The sequence below is a fragment of the Triturus cristatus genome, chromosome 7, assembly GCF_964204655.1.
Source record: "Triturus cristatus chromosome 7, aTriCri1.1, whole genome shotgun sequence".
Classification (NCBI taxonomy): domain Eukaryota; kingdom Metazoa; phylum Chordata; class Amphibia; order Caudata; family Salamandridae; genus Triturus; species Triturus cristatus.
In genome coordinates this window covers 51,587,795-51,600,571 of record NC_140590.1, presented here as the reverse complement: position 1 = coordinate 51,600,571, position 12,777 = coordinate 51,587,795, and the positions used below count along the sequence as shown (strand labels likewise).

The 12,777-nt window shown below is 39.8% G+C and overlaps 1 long non-coding RNA gene across 1 annotated transcript in view; it reads left to right on the top strand.

Annotated features, from left to right (window-relative positions):
- The window catches only part of LOC146808785 (uncharacterized), a 91,363-nt gene that overhangs the window by 9,684 nt on the left and 68,902 nt on the right, over nucleotides 1-12,777 (top strand). The window lies entirely within an intron of this gene.

Sequence of the window (12,777 nt, the reverse complement as noted above, 5' to 3'; positions counted from 1 at the left end):
CATTAAATGTTCTACACGTCCGCCGAACCGCTGAGCAGAGCGAGCAGGAAAGGATGTAGCATCGCTACATTTGGAAAATCTCCGCTCAGAAAAAATCACAAAAATAAAAAGACAGAACAGGATCTAAAAAATGTATCCTTCAACATCCACATTTCCTCGGAACTAACACGATGACTTCAGAGTCCATTCAGTTCATTCTTTATGGCTCCTTTGTCCTCCAAGGCTATTCAAACATTTCTTGGTTCTTGGAGACTTGCCCAGCACTACTGCTGTCCTCACGGAAAGTTTTAACCAGGCAAAGACTGCGGTCAGATGATTCAACCATATTCAGCAAGGCCCTCTCATCACAAATCTTTCACTCGAGGCCAGGCTGCAAACGGCGGACATTTTACGCTAGGCCAAAATGGACCATCTTAATTAAAAGAGACAAAAACAACGTTACCACAGCATAGTGATTAAACAGTGTTAACCCCACTAATACCCTTATGTGTATGTAATTATCTAGCTTTTGCAACACAAAAAAGCATTAATTCAAAAGCGTTTCGTGCTTTAAAATAAACAGCACTCAGCAACGTTTATTTAATAAAACATGCACATTTATTAAATAGCAATATGAAAGCATTCCCTCGTGTCGGTTTTCTTCTCATTAGTTCACGTTGATAAGTTTAAACATATACACAAAACAAATAATTAATAATTAATAATTAGTAATTTTAATTATGACAAATAGACAAACCAGAGCTTAAAAACCCAATAGATTTTCATCAGAAAATCCTGCTCCAGCAATCCCCCCTTTAGTGATTTTATCACCAAATAACCCAAAAAAAAAAAAAAAAAATTAGTGAAATTTAGTCCCATTTTAGGAGAAATTGGAAATGTCTTTTTCCTCCTTACACAACACTACACACCAGACAACACTACACACCAGACACTCTTTCATCATCCCTCCTTGTTTCTAAATAGACACTCTCCCTTAATTCTTCTAATTCAATTTCTTGTGGTTCTCTTTTCAACCTTTTATTTCTCTTTTCATTGTTTCTTTTAATTAATTAAAATGGGCGGGGGAGTGCGTGACCGCAAATTGCTTCACTGAGGAAGTAAAAATTAAAGTGTACACTATCTCCTCATTTGAGCAAGACGGTGTTCCATAGCAGCAGCAATTACTTATGAATGCCATTCCAATTCCGAGGGGGGACATATCATATTTCCGAGACAGTAATAAGACCTGGTTAATTATTTTACCATTTTCTGCTCTTGGTGCGGCGGTCTTCATCAGTGAAATTGGCTCATTCCCGGCCTTATCTATGGCACGGAAAGTAGCTTTCGGAATGGCGGGAACTGTTACAGGTGAGGAGGGGGAGGCCGCCGCGAGGCATTGATGTCCGGTCCACAGAGATCCCAGAAGGAGGGAGATGTTGCCTCACTTCCGGAACACCGTGTAAATCAGGGACGTGTGTGAACCCTTTCTGTGCAGGATGTAGTGATGCAGATTGGGGTGTACAAAATCTCCCTACTTCCACGGATAGAGTAATTTCACAGTTACACGCACATACACTCACCATACACTAGGGCCCATTGCACTAACATACACTCAAATACTCCACCAGCACTGAACCTGTGGAAAGAAAACTCCTAAACACCCCACATCTACACTGAGGTCGATAAGACCTAGTTATTGTAATTGTCATAATCCAAACAATCTATACAACAATAATCAAATAGAGTACTCAATAATTGACAAGAAATAATTACCAACACCGTATTTAAAATTATGATTCTTTATCTAAAATTAGTCAAAAGAAATTAATCAGAATAAATCATTTTCTCATAATTACCTATTCTAGTTAAATGTCAGAATGGGTCATCAGGACAAGTCTCTCAGTAGAAGTCTCCCGAGTCACCGTCCTCACAGCATCGATCCTCACCAACGCAGGTTTGGGAAGAAGTGGCAAAGTGGCCTCCCACCCTCTCTAGGCTAACAATATTTATAATGAAACTTGCAATATTATAGAAACATTAAATGTTCTACACGTCCGCCGAACCGCTGAGCAGAGCGAGCAGGAAAGGATGTAGCATCGCTACATTTGGAAAATCTCCGCTCAGAAAAAATCACAAAAATAAAAAGACAGAACAGGAACTAAAAAATGTATCCTTCAACATCCACATTTCCTCGGAACTAACACGATGACTTCAGAGTCCATTCAGTTCATTCTTTATGGCTCCTTTGTCCTCCAAGGCTATTCAAACATTTCTTGGTTCTTGGAGACTTGCCCAGCACTACTGCTGTCCTCACGGAAAGTTTTAACCAGGCGAAGACTGCGGTCAGATGATTCAACCATATTCAGCAAGGCCCTCTCATCACAAATCTTTCACTCGAGGCCAGGCTGCAAACGGCGGACATTTTACGCTAGGCCAAAATGGACCATCTTAATTAAAAGAGACAAAAACAACGTTACCACAGCATAGTGATTAAACAGTGTTAACCCCACTAATACCCTTATGTGTATGTAATTATCTAGCTTTTGCAACACAAAAAAGCATTAATTCAAAAGCGTTTCGTGCTTTAAAATAAACAGCACTCAGCAACGTTTATTTAATAAAACATGCACATTTATTAAATAGCAATATGAAAGCATTCCCTCGTGTCGGTTTTCTTCTCATTAGTTCACGTTGATAAGTTTAAACATATACACAAAACAAATAATTAATAATTAATAATTAGTAATTTTAATTATGACAAATAGACAAACCAGAGCTTAAAAACCCAATAGATTTTCATCAGAAAATCCTGCTCCAGCAATCCCCCCTTTGGTGATTTTATCACCAAATAACCCCAAAAAAAAAAAAAATTTAGTGAAATTTAGTCCCATTTTAGGAGAAATTGGAAATGTCTTTTTCCTCCTTACACAACACTACACACCAGACAACACTACACACCAGACACTCTTTCATCATCCCTCCTTGTTTCTAAATAGACACTCTCCCTTAATTCTTCTAATTCAATTTCTTGTGGTTCTCTTTTCAACCTTTTATTTCTCTTTTCATTGTTTCTTTTAATTAATTTCTTTTTCCCTCCCCTGTTTTTACAACACAAACACACCAATCTCAATATCAATAAAGCAACAATTATACAAGTTAAAGGAAACAATATCTTACCTATAATAGTACTACCTATTTTTGCAATAAAACTCTTAACAGCAACTATTTTATTAGCTATTTTAGTCCAAATACTTTCAGCTTCAAGTGGTACTAATTCTTCATGCAAATCAGTAATATTTTTTATATAGACCTTCAAGTCTTTGCTTTCGTCTGGAATGTAAGTGCAACAATGTTGAACTTTCAGCATTCCACAAACTCCACCCTCCTTAGCTAATAGAATATCAAGAGCAAGTCTATTTTGCATAGACATGGCACGTACGGCAATTAGTTCCGTATTCACCAAAAGAAACCCTCCAGCGGTATTTGTCGATAAGCGATCCACCACTGTTGACAGTTTCCGAATCCCATAAGCATTTAAAGAAATTCCCACTGCTGGAATTAAAGCTCCAAAAATGTCACCCACTATATCAGACCAAGTTTCCCTCTTGAGGCGCATTAGTAAATTAATATGTTCTACATCTTCTATTCTATCTATATGAAAGATCTTTGGAAAAACCAGGCCCACATAACACGTGCCATACCAATGGTCAGGCAACTTGTAATAAGCCTTGTTCCCACAAACATAATACACTCCTGGAAAAATTGCATCTTCTCCACCTCTGAAACCCCATCCTGTTGCAATGAAGTATGTATCATGACATTCACTAGTCCCAACAAAATATGTATCATATTGGGATTTCCCTCTTGTAATGCACAGCTTACCCTTCTGTGGTGCATCTAAAGCTAAAGTTGGACTAGCTCCATTTCTCAATTCTTTTCCCATCTCAATGTCCCAGATTGTCTCACTCACTTTGTATTTCCCTGCCTTTTCATGCATACTCAATCTCCTTTCCTCCACCATGTTTAGGAAAGCTTTCTCCTCTTCTTCCAAACTACAAGTTAAATTATTCTTAAAAATGTAATCTAATGTTAATTCTTCTTTCTCAATACAAATTTCACCAAAAATGTTAGCTTCTTTAGCTGGATTCAGCTCTTTGTTCATTGGCAAGTGCCCAAAAATACTATCTTTGTTAGACATCTTATAATCTATTTTCCCTAGCAAATAAAAAACACTACTTACTACACTACAAGAAATTCCATACGTAGCTGGTAAATGGTGATAAGTAACACCCTCTGAAACGGATGCAGGTAATTGCATACAAACATAGCAATCCCTAACTTCCATTGTTTTCACATATTCGTATAGCAACTTTGAAAAAACATTACTAGAAAAATCATTAATTGACCTATCTTTATGTATGTAAGTATTACTAATTCTAGTTGGAACTACGTTTTGCGAACTCTTCTCTGCATTTGTCTCATTCTCAGTATGTATTTCAAATGTACCTATTGAAACTCTAAATGTAACTAATAAAGCTAAAACACCCCTTAGTAGCATTAATAATCCAGTACAGCAGCAGCACATTCTACACCATCTTCTTAAGAAGGCACATCTACTTTGATTATTCTCTATATTAGCCATTTTACTACTTTGACCTTGTCTTTTGACTTCCCCTCTACTACTCCACTACTGTAATTTCTCGAACTTTGGATTACTTCAGACAGCTGAATTTCAGACTTTCTCCTTTTCACTTTCTCCAAGTGATTTCTTCAGTTCACTCAATTTGGATATTCATCACTTTTCACTCCTTCTTCTTCAGCAACATCAAATTGTATCAGATCATCAACAACATCCTGTGCATCCGACTCTTCTCCAATGTCAGTCAGGATAACTTTTAAGATTCCAACAGATTTTTCCTTTTCCTCAACCACTTTTCTCAAGATCCCCTCCGGATTGTCTCGATTCACTGTTTCTTCTTCTCCTTCTTCAGACAGTGCCACATAAGACCATTCCGGTGATCTGTACTTTTGGTTGGGTCTTCTAATTCTCTTTATCTCCTCAGGTTCTCTTGACTCCTTTTGCTCCTTCCTTTTTACTTCGTTTTGACTCAACACTTCATTCACTTGTTCAGCTTCGATGTATTTCCTCTTATCAGTCTGTATCTCAGCCTCTTTACTCTGTTGTTAGGCCAAAAATCTCCTCTTACGACCTTTTTTGGTCTTGTTTCTGTATTATTTCTTTCTCCAATCCAAGTTCTCTTTCTCAGAACTCGACATTCTCATTTTCCATTTTCACTTTCATCCGATTCTGTTTCAAATGCCTCTTGTTCTTCAGCAGTTTTCTTTCGCTCCACAGTCTTTTTCATCACTATTTGAGACTTCCCTACTTCTGTCCCTCCTCGGGTCTCCGACACGCAATCTTCTTGCTGTCTACTTGTCCCTTCACCTAACTTGTCAAGAATGTTCCCTACACCTCCTCGGGGGTCTTCCGCAATCTGTCCCTCTCTATCTTCTTCTGACCCTACTTCTTCAGATATAATCTCAAGTGGTTCTTCAATCTCCTCCTCTTCTGATTCAGGAGTAATTTCTGTGGAACTGCTCTTTTCTTTTCTTTTTCCTCCACTGCTTTTTGGAACTTCAGGCTCTCCTACAGAATCTGATCTCTCTTCTGAGATTCTCAATGGTTCTCTTGAAGCCTTTTCTGCTTCTTTTCCTGAACTTTGATTTTTTCTCACTGGTTCTGGGTCTTCATCATCACTGGAATCTGACTCTTCAAAATACTCTCTACCAGTCCCATCTTTTGGATTTGGAACTCTCAGAGTATGACTCGCATGTACCCAGTTTTTCACACCAGCACACTTCACTGCAGTTGTCGTAGTTAGAATGACTTGTCTTGGTCTTCCCCACCTTGGAACCAAGCAATTTCTTCTTCCGTGAACTTTAATCCTCACCCAGTCTCCTGGACTCAGATCATGAGCTTGCTTCTTCTCGAGTGTAGTAGCTTCTTCTCCAATCTGGTGAAACACAGAATGAACTGCGTCAGCCAGGCCTTTACAGTAATCCAAAATCATGTCATCAGTTATTGTCATCAACTTATTGACAGGTACATATGCATGTCGCATTGCACGTCCCATTATGATTTCATGCGGACTTAAACCAGTAGTTCTATCTGGAGTAGATCTAATAGTCATTAACACTAGAGGCAAGACATCCGGCCATTTCATACCAGTGGCTAAACACATCTTACCAATCCTGTTCTTGATTGTGCCATTTATCTGCTCAACAACACCAGAAGCCTCTGGTCTGTATGCACAATGTAGCTTCTGCTGTATGCTCAATGCTTCACAAATCAAACTCATGAGTTCATTATAGAAGTGTCCACCTCTATCAGACTCAATCGTTACCGGAAATCCGTACCTAGGAATCAACTCTCTTAACAGTAACTTTGCCACTGTTACTCCATCATTTCTCCTAGTCGGATAGGCCTCAACCCATCTTGAAAACAAACAGACTACCACAAGTACATACCTCAGTCTGTTCACTTGGGGCATTTCAATGAAATCAATCTGCATTCTTGTAAAAGGACCTCCTTCTCTGCCTATTGTTCCCAGACTCACCACTGTCTTTTTCCCAGTGTTAAATTGCTGGCAAATCAAACATCTTTGACAGATACTTTCTGCAATTGTCCTGAACTTTGCATTGTACCAGGTTTGCTTAAAAGACCTGATCATCGAATCCCTTCCCAAATGTCCCTGGCCATGATACATCCTTGCCATTGCTGACAGCATGGAGTTCGGCATTACTGGTCTGCCATCTCTATAGACCCAAACATGGTCTGTCTCTCTTGGGGCACAACCTGCCTTTATCCAATCTTTCTTTTCTTCCTCCCCTGCCTCATCCTGCAACTGTTTCACTTCATCCCACGTCTCTAAGACATTAGTAAACATCACAGAACAAAAAGACATTTCACCTTCTCGTTCCCGATTAATGGACTGGTTATTCTTGGCGCAATATTGAGCAATGTCATTTGCATAACGGTTGCCCACTGTCACAAAATCATCTCCTTGTCCATGAGCAGCACATTTCACAACTGCTAATTCTTTAGGCAGCTGTATCGCCTCAAGTAATTTCCCAATCACTTCAGCATTCTTTATTGGAGTCCCACTCGACGTCAAGAAACCTCTTTGCAGCCAAAGTTGGCCAAAGTCATGCACAACTCCAAATCCATACTGACTATCAGTCATCACAGTCGTTCTCGAATCTTTCCCAATTTCACAAGCTTTTGTCAAAGCCACTAATTCAGCAACTTGCGCAGATTTCACTCCTTTCAATGATGATGCTTCCATTACTTCTGAAACCTTACACACTGCATATGCTGCACATAGCATACCCTCATCATTCCTCAGGCATGATCCATCCACAAACAACACATGATCACTCTCATGCAAGGGAAGATCCCTTATGTCTGGTCTCGGTTTTGTACAGTAATCAAGCACATCCAAACAATTGTGATCATCTTCTGTTTTCACACCCACATTTTCAATATCCGGCAACAATGTCGCTGGATTCACATTCACACATCTCTCAAGAGTCACATTTGATGCTCCCAGAATGACTTTCTCATATTTAGTCAACCGACTATGTGACATGTACTGAGTTCTGCTTCTTGTCAAAAGAATTGCCACATTATGAGGTACGAATACCCTTACAGGATATCCCATTATGATTCCCTCACTCTGTTCTAGGCTTCTGCATGTTGCAGCCACAGATTTCAGACAACCTGATAAACCCACAGCTACAGGGTCAAGTGTCGATGAGAAGTACGCAATAGGCCTTCTCAGTAATCCATGCTTCTGAATTAACACTGAAAGTGCACATCCATTTCTCTCACTGCAGTACAACTCAAACTCCTTTTCATAGTCAGGCATACCCAAAGCAGGGGCCTCACACATTCTGCTTTTCAACTCTTCAAATGCTGCCATTTGTTCTCCATCTAATTCCAATGGGTCTGTCATCTCACTTTTTGTCAGCTTAATCAGTGGCTTTGCTATCAGCGAAAAATTAATTATCCACTGACGACAATAACCCACCATTCCCAGGAACATTCTCACTTCCCTCTGGGTCTTTGGGGCCTTCATTTCCCTGATAATTTTGATCCTGTCATCAGTCACTTTTCTCAGACCTTTCTCAATATTGTGTCCAAGATAATGCACCTCTTTCTTGCAGAATTGCAATTTGGCTGGAGATACTTTTAACCCTCCATCTGCCAGATGATTCAGTAAAGCTATAGTATCTACTTCACAAGCTTCACGTGTCTTTGATGCCACAAGTAGGTCATCAATATACTGCACTAGTACTGAGTTTTCAGGCATGATCAAACTCTCCAATGACTTTTTCAATAACTGATTGAATATTGAAGGACTCTCTGTATACCCCTGTGGGATACGACACCATGCTAAAATACGCTGGCCAAACCTAAATGCAAAAATCGGCTGGCTGTCATGATGCAATGGAATTGAAAAGAAAGCATGACACAAATCAATCACTGTATACCACTCAGCATCATGTGGAATCTGATACAAAATCACTGATGGATTTGGCACAATAGGACAACATGCCACCACAATTTGATTAACTTTTCTCAAATCTTGTACAATCCTGAACTTCCCATTAGGCTTCTTTAGCCCCATTATCGGTGAATTACACGGACTACTCAGTAGTTCTCTCAGAACTCCCTGCTGAATCATTTTCTCAATTATAGGAGTTATTGCCTCAATTATTTCTGGTGTCATTTTGTACTGAGGAATGTTAGGATAAGTAATTCCCTCTTTCACTGAAATTTTCACAGGATCTACATTATTCATCAATCCCACATCCTCTCCAGTAAAATCCCAAACTGTCCTTTTCACTGTGTCTCTCAGTTCTTGAGGCAAATCCTCTGGATCAAACACAGCATATGCACCAATTGACTCACTCTCTCTATTTTCTAGAGTCATCCGGTACAAAACATCCTCATCTGGTGTTTCAAAAGCTATTCCATCCGGTGTACAAAAAATTGTACAATTCATTTTACAAAGTAGATCCCTACCTAACAGGTTCACTGGACTTGTGTCACAGACGATAAATCTGTGCATGTCTGAAAATTTCCCTATTTGTACTCTTACTGGTTCAGTAAGACGTGTCCTTATTTGTGTATTGGCTACACCAACTACTTGGATTGCTTCATCCGAGAGAGGAAGATTTCTAACATCTGTTGACCTGACAGTTGATCTTGTCGCACCTGTGTCTACTAAAAAAGTAACACCTTCTTCATTTATTTTTCCATCCACAAATGGTCCTGCCTGGTCTATTTCTAGAGTTGCACCAAGTATGCACTCTTCCTCCTCTCTTCGGCACCGTCAATAATCACCCTCAGACTCACTCCCTTCATTCTTTAACAAGTACTGTTGCACCTGGTTAGAACGCCTTGGTTTGTTTACCTGCTCATCATTGTAGAATCCCGAATCCGGATTATACTTTTGTGATCCTCTATTCTGCGGCAAGGGCGGTTTTGGCTCTTGACTCTGCTGTCTCACAACTTTCTGTTGTTGCTGCTGTTGATTATTCCCCTCGTTCTGCACCTGTTGATTTAAGGATTTTCCCTCATTATTCACTAATGGTGGATTGGTACACTCAGATCTCCAATGTCCCAGTTGGCCACAGTTGTGACATGGGAACTTTTTTTTAGCTTTCTCAAGATTCCCCTTTCCTTTCCCTGCATACCTAGGTCTATTCCCTGCATTATTTCCTGCATTATTCGCCTGTTCCACCAACTGTGCTTCCTGTCTTTCCGCAACTTTCACTTGTTCCCACATTGCTTTCTCTTTCAGCTTTCACTGTTTTGCTTCAATCTCATCACTGATTTATTTTGCATGTCTCAGAATCTCATCTATTTTCTTACTCTGCCAATCCACAGTATGCTCACTAATTCTTTCACTAATCTCAGGTCTCAGGCCATATACAAATCTGTATACAAAATGACTCAAATCCTTGTCACCCAGGTGTTCATCTCCACTGAATTGTTTAAATGCCAGTATCAGCCTCTCGTAAAAAGCATGAACTGATTCTTTTGCTTCCTGATGTGTTCGATCTATTTTAACCCAGTCTGTCTCTTTTGGAGGTACTTTATTTTTCAGATATACGATCACCTGCTCATACTTTCTCATTACTTCTGGATCTGGTGCTCCTGTTCTCTGATCTCTTGGATATTCCTCAGTAGGCCAACTCACAACTATTTTACACTCAGCCCACAAGTCTGCTGGAACAATTATATCAAACAGACTATTCAGGTCAATCCACAGCACTTTTGACAATTTCACAAACCTGTCTACCTGCCTATACCACTCGACGGGCTTTTCTCTCAATCGAGGGAAATCATTCGTAAATGATAAAATATCCTGTCTGGTCCATGGAACATGTACATATCCTCCTCCAGGTATTTCTCTCATAGGATAAGTATCCACTGGTTTCTCTTTTTCTCTCACTGGAAATGCTGAATAAGTCCTATCCCCTGATTCTTCTCTCTTTTTGTACCACCTATCCTTCCACTTCTCAACATCACCCCATTTTCGCAATAAAGCAATCATCTCTTTAATCTGTCCTGTTCTACCAGTACCATTCAAATTTTCAATATCTTTATCTGTGAAATCCATCCTGTAAGACTTCTGCAAAACTTTCACTTTATCAATGTCAACTCCATAGTCATTTGCTATTGCTCTTAATCTGTCATGTGTATTTCTCGCTCTCCAGGTGATATTTTTACACATAAACAATAATTCACCATCATGATGATTTTTTAGAATTTCTGTTGGAACTGTCCCTGCAACAAGCTCTTCTAATTCTACACGTAACCTAGCAACATCAATTGCTTGTGAATCTTTATCCCTCTTTTGAAGAACTTTCATCCATTCATTCAAATCTTCAGCTGTTATTTCAGTAGATTTTCTCACTGGAACCACTTTCTTCTGCGGTTCTAAAATTGGCATCCCTGAACAACTAGCTTCACCAGCATCCAGTCCTGAATTAGACTGTACCTCTAATCCTTCACTACATGTGTCATGTCTGAATTTTCCTGCCCTTTTTCCTGAATCTCCTGAAGGACCAGCCAAACTTGTCAATCTATTCCCAACATATGGAATAACCAAACCATTCTCACCCGTCCTCTGCTTATCAAAAACAGGCATAACCGGACCTATGGTTACGGGTACCGTAACAGCATCTAGATTCTTTGTCAGTTCTTTGATTTTTTCAGTCAACTCCGATGTAGTTCTGGCTAATTCTCTCGTATTTTCGCCACTGCTTCTATTCTCTCTTTCCCTGAAAGGATTACCACTTCTTAACTCAGGTGTCACATTTTCTGTCTCAATGATACGCACTGTATCTCTTATCGGAGAAACAACTGGTGTACTCTCTTCTGGTTCTGGTCTATATGGAGGTGGTCTTTTGTAAATTATGTCATTCAAGACCTCATCCTCATATTCATTAACTCCATATCTTCTCACTTCTGCCTCAGGAACCCTTTCTGTTCCTTCTTCAACTGTTCTCATAGGATATAATCCCTCTGACATACTAGCATCTCGCCATCTCGTCATTCGATCATGATGAGTTTCACGACCATGTCTCCTCCCGAACATGTACCTATAGTTGCCTCCAGACCTCTGTTTCTCTCGCTCATGCACTTCCTCTTCCCATTCCACTAAAGCCTCGAACTGTGTCGGCCTTGGTCTTGGGTCAAGACATAACATCTTTTCCCGTAAATTTTTCAACACGGCCAGATTAAATGAACCATGTTCTGGAAATGCTAAAACTCCATCTTCCTTGGTATACCTAACCCAATTTTCCAACCATATACAGGTATGATACCCATATCTCGCAGCCATGAAGGATGCAGGCGTTTTCGATGGAGGTAACAATTCACCCTCTCTCGTTTTAACATCTTTATCCTTGTCGAACCAATTTTTAATCTTTCTGAACAAAGATTTTTTCTTTTTCTCTTCTTGGTAATACATTTTAACGTTTACCAAAACTTTCTAATCCCTTCCGTAATACAACTGCACAATATGATTTTTTAACCAATAACAGCGCGACTCACACTAACGCACCAATCCTGGAACGTTTACGTCACTAGAATAGCTCTTCCAATCTTAGCGCGGCTCACACCAACGCACCAATCTCAGCGCGAGCACTATTCTGATCTAATATCCAATCAGAGCGCGGTCTGTCTGACGTCAGCAGTCGCTGCAGTCGCTTCTGTCTCCTGTGTCTTGTCACTCGTCTACCCCTCCTTTACAAAATTTCTCAGTAGACTCCGTGTCAAATTTCACAAAATCTATTAGTTACAACATATAAACATCTCCATTGTCTGCTTCGCTAACCACAGAATAGTAAAGAAAATCTATTTCACAAAAATCCCGTTGACACAGTAGCACATCCCTCTACTCTGCCCTTCTAACATTCATTCATTAATTTTTTCCTCTAGGACTTGTCCAAAGAGTCTTACAATCAACTAACTATATGAGCCTTCACGCACATTCATACAAGAAAATATATAGTATACACACAGAATCCTGCTTTTCCCGAGAACAGCGAACAATCTGCTCCACTACAGAATTATAACACACATTAACCAAGCAGCTTACCTCTACCCAGTTTCTCAAACAAGCTCAGAGAATACCTATTACTTCTCCCGCGATAAGCTTTAACGGCGAACCTTACGGATCCCTGGGACTTAAAACCAGAGTTTCACAGATAACCTTCACT